This window comes from Triticum urartu, chromosome 3A, assembly GCF_056163025.1.
Source record: "Triticum urartu cultivar PI428250 chromosome 3A, HENAU_Tu73, whole genome shotgun sequence".
Taxonomy (NCBI): domain Eukaryota; kingdom Viridiplantae; phylum Streptophyta; class Magnoliopsida; order Poales; family Poaceae; genus Triticum; species Triticum urartu.
The window spans coordinates 70,330,113-70,334,834 of NC_141875.1; the positions used below are offsets into that span (position 1 = coordinate 70,330,113).

At 62.3% G+C, this 4,722-nt stretch overlaps 1 pseudogene; it reads right to left on the reverse strand.

The window, feature by feature from the left end:
- Window positions 1-2,686: 2,686 nt before the first annotated feature.
- On the reverse strand, window positions 2,687-4,097 carry LOC147978621 (uncharacterized; annotated as a pseudogene).
- Between the last annotated feature and the right edge of the window lie 625 nt (window positions 4,098-4,722).

The window sequence follows — 4,722 nt, forward strand, 5'->3', positions numbered from 1 at the left end:
AGGCAGGGGTACCTCGCAAGGAGCCCATGACGCAAGCCATGACGATCAAGACCAGGCGGGCGCCGGCCTGCGCAGTGTCCTTGTTTCCCCTTTGGTGCAAAGGGGGCAAGCACAGGCCAAGGCATCGGGCAAAGGTTACCATTCCGGTGCAACGAGACCGAGACCAGTAGAGCGGCAGGATGGAGGTCACCGTGGAGCCCAAGACGGCGTCATCACTAGTGCTTTTGGCAGCCGAAGACCACCTTTGGTCAGGATAACTTGTACTAGATGTTCCCCTTCAAAATGGCCAATTGTTGGCGCCCTTCCCACTCATTATTTGGGGAGAGGCCCAGGGCCTCTATAAATAGAGCTAGCCACCACAGAGTAGAGGGCAGACAGGAAGGGACCGGAAAAGAGAGAGAGAGAGAGAGAGAGGCGACTGAACTCACCCTAGCAGTTCATCGCACCAGCTCAAGAACACCTCTCGCGAGGCTGTTCTTCCCTTGTACTGTTCATCATCAGCCCCTGAGGCAATCCACCACACCACACACTAGAGTAGGGTATTACACCACAACGGTGGCCCGAACCAGTATAAACCTCGTGTACCTTGTGTTGTTCGTTGTTTCCAGCTTAGATCACGCGAGGAGATTGGACGTAGATCGGTAGGGGAGAGATCTCCGCGCGCACCCTAGTGTTCGAACCTCAAGGGTCTGCCGGAACCCAAAATCCAACATTTGGCGTGCCAGGTAGGGGTGCACCGGAATCCTTCTTCCTCCGCATCATGTTCCATCGTCTCGCCGTTCAGATGTCAAGCGACCCGACAGCCAACGCCGACCGCTGGGCGGCGTGGCCCGCCCACGCCGTGGCACCAGCCCAGGGCGACCTCAACCTTGCGCTCAGGCAGCCCGCGCTCCGCAGGGCGCTGTGGGGCGCGGGCGACGCGGCCAGAAGCCGCCTGCCCTCACACCACGGCAGGTGCGGGCCACGTCAAGGGCCTCAGACCACGCCGTCCCCACAGCGCCGTACACCCGACGGGAGTAAGCGAATTCCAGGACCGCGGTCATGGTGGCCCGAGAGCTGCTACGGTGCCGACTGCTGGAGGGCGGCCGCGGCATGTTGTTGGGGCAAGTAGCTGAGCTCCTGGACGCCGTCGCCTCAGGAACGCCTCCTTTCTGCGTCCAGCTGCCACCCCAGACCCAAGGCGGGCCGCATGGTGGCATCGTGCGCACGCACGCGACTTCTAGTGGACTCCAGGGCCCGTCCAACGCCAACACCTCCGCCGGCATTGGGCAACAAGTCACGCCAGCCCCCTCTCAGGCAAGCGAAGGGGTGCACGCCGTGGCCTTCTACCTCGGCAGACCGCCGCGCCATCACCCCCAAGATGGCGCTCCAAGCCAGGCTGCATGGCATACAGGGTGCTGCGGCGAGGCACATGAGGCGGTGGCCCCAGAAGCTTATGTGCCCCACATGGTGGATCAGGGGTGCGCGCTGGAAGAAGATCATGGCTCATTCCTCAGGCCAGACTGGGGCGAGGAGACGCCAGAAGCTGGGCTCTTTCGGGAACCCCAGGAGAGCCTCGACCACCGCACCGGCGGCGGCAACTATCGGGTACCACTCATCCCTCGGGAGCAAGCTTATGCTAACCATGGGTCGCAGGAGATACAGGTCTCCGCAACGGGTGGCTGCCCCAATTCTGCTGCCTCATACCCCTCAGGAGGAGGGCGCAGGGGGCTACAGGAGAGGGGCCGAGATTCGGGTTCGTTCCCGCGACAGTCGGAGCAAGGCGTTCTCAGGAGGTAGGCCCGCTGCCGGGGAGGTGCCCCAGGGCCTGCCCCCGGCAGGGGACCCGTGGTCGTCGGGGGAACCGCTGGCGACCGCTCTGCCTCATTGGCGTCGTCCTGGTTTGCGGTCGCCGTTGATGGCGGCAGAGTGTGGCGCAAGGCGGGGCCCTCGTCTGGCGATATGAAGCAAGGCCGGTACCTATGAAGAAGGCTCAGTGCCTGTGAAGCTCGCCGCCCGTGACACTCTCACGTAATAATGAGTGGGGCTGTACATGCCCCGGAGTCTCCGGAGAGCCGCCCTCGGGCCTCGGGGGCTCCCGCCCATGCACAGTGGCAGCACTTAGCTCCGCGTTGGTGAGAAGACGTCGAAGACTAGACTAGGTGGCGGACGCGGCCTTTTGCTTTTGCCTTTCCTTGTTGACAAGTTCTTCGATTTGGATTTAAGTTGGATTTGAGCTCGATGCTTGTGTGTGTTTGGGGGAAGGGGTGTTTAGTCTCGTTCGAGCAAATCTCTCGCGTTCTGGTTTTGGCTTTGCGTCCAAAGTGAACATCGGCTGCCCCCCCTCGCGAGCCCCTCGTGAGCCGAGCCGGGCCAGGCACGTTCACAACCAGGACCGCTGTTACCGCACCCTTTCCGGAGATTTTCATCGCGGGATCCACAAGTTAATCAGAAGACACCCGAGGTGCAGCGGCCCCCGCAGGCCCGCTCGGGACTCGTCGGGGTCAAAAGGTACACAAGCCAGCTGACCCATCACTGGGCTAGCGGCTAAGTTCACACGCAACATTATGCTTACTAGGGTACTAATTGCAAACATTTACATGAGGGGCCTCCCCTCCCAAAATGCTCTTACATCCTTCAGGGCCAAGCCCGAACCTTCTTCGTGTAGGTTAAACAGCAGTGACATGCGGTCAGTCGGACATATCACTCACCGCGTCTTCTTGGGCATCCTCGAAGGCATCACTGGCGTCGTTGACATTGCCGCCGCCGCCAGCATCTCCATCAGCGCCAGGCTTGTCCACAACGCCGCCTTCATTGGCGCCCACAACCACGCCGTCGTCATCAGACGCAAAGGCCCGGACAAGGGCGTCCACGTTGTCCTCCACCCACCGTGCCAGGTCGCCCCGGACGACAATGGGCACGGGTGCGATGGCAGCATCGAAGTCGAAGTGGGGTTTCCTGTCCTGCAGATGGCTGAAGATGCGGGAGAAGGCACGCCCGAGCAAGGCTCGGCTCCTCTCTTCGACAAGCCAACGAGACCTCTCGGATCAGTTCTCCAGAAGTGTCACCACATCGGTGAAAAATTGGAGGTTGCTGGCATAGTTGACCTCGTGCGGCTCCTTAGCGGCAGCCTCGCAGATATAGCCCAAAGCTGTGTTGGCCCTCTCTCTAAGCGTTTGAAGCATGGGGGCATGCACATGCTCCAGAACCCACCGCCGACGGATCTCGTCCTCATCCTGCTGCGCGACGGCCTCGGCGTCATCAACCCTCTGTTGGAGAAGAAGCTACTCGGCCCGGGAAGAGGACAACTTCGCCTGTGCCGCGCTGAGGGCGGCTGCGGAGGAGTCCGCACGCCGCGTCACTTCGGTTAGTTTGGCCCTGAGGTTTGCGGTCCTGCCCTCGGCCTCGGCCTTGATCAACCCCAACCTCATCTCGTATTCACGCTCGAAGGCCGAGCGAGCTTCCGCCACGCGGTGATGGACTTCTTCCTGGGCTCGGGCTTCGCGCGCGGCAACGTCATCCTCCGCCCGGGCCACCAGGTGCTCCCTCGTCTCCAGCCGCTCAAGGTCAAGGTTGCGCTCGGCGGCCTCCAGCGTCAGCGCCTCCTCGTGCTTTAGAAGCTCCGCCCGATCAACAGGGGCCCCCTCCATCGACTCAAGGGCCGCCCGGCGTAGTTCCACTTGCTGCTCCAGGGAGTTGCCCCATGCCAGGAGCTCCCATGCGCGCTCCTCCGCATTCTTGCGCCGTCGGTCTGCTTCCCGGGCCTCCTCGACGGCTTGGGAGCAGGCCTCCCGCGAAGCTGCCAGCGACGCTTCAGCCTTCGCGTTTTTGAGATCACGTTGGTGACGCGCGAGGGCGATGGCTACCTTTAGTTTGTGCCTCTCCTCAGCAAGGCGCAAACCTTCGGCCTCGAGGCGCGCATCCTCGTCAGCAAGCTCTGCCCCGATCCGACTCACCGCATCCGCCGCCCTCTGGAGGAACTCTTCACGAAGGGAGCGTCGCTCCCGAGCGCACCTGAGCACGTCTTCCGCATCACCCTCTTCCATCGGAGCATGCGGAGGGCCCCGAGGCGGCAGGCCCCCTCTCGGCGCGGGGCTGGGGGCTGGCGCCCTAGCCATTGCCGAACGGACCTCTCTAGGAATCCGGCCTAGCATCGGCCCACCCACGGAGGAGGATCCGAAGACAGACTTCAGCCATTCACCATCTATGATTAGAGGAGGAACGCGGGGTAAGCTGGATGTGCCCCAGGAGGACTCATGAAGAAAGGACAGCGGACGCGCAGGCTCGAGGTGCCCTATGGAATGGACCACTCCACCAAATGGTCTGGCAGTAGGGGTGCCGCTCGAGCTCGCTGAACCCAGGGCCAGCGGAGAAGGCAAAGCTTGGGGGGATGGCTCCCGGGCTGACTCGGCAAGTTTCGCAGGGCAGGGCCTGAAAGGGCCACAATCAGTCGCAGGGATAGCAAAGTAAATGAGCAAGGAAAGAAGCAGACTTACTCATCCATGGAAAAGTACTTCCTGCACTTCAACAGGCGGCAAGGGCGGTTGTTGCCACCCAAGGCCTCCTTCCTCTTGCGGAGGGCCTCGAAGTCTATGCGGAACCAACCTAAGCGCCTGGCGCAGGGGTCAGCCCCTGGTGCGGAAGAAGCGTCAAGATGATCAGCGCTGGAGGAGTCAGCCTGGGGGCGCTGTCAGGCATCGCCTCGCGAGGAACGGCTGGGGGCTCGGGAGCCCCGGCCTTAGG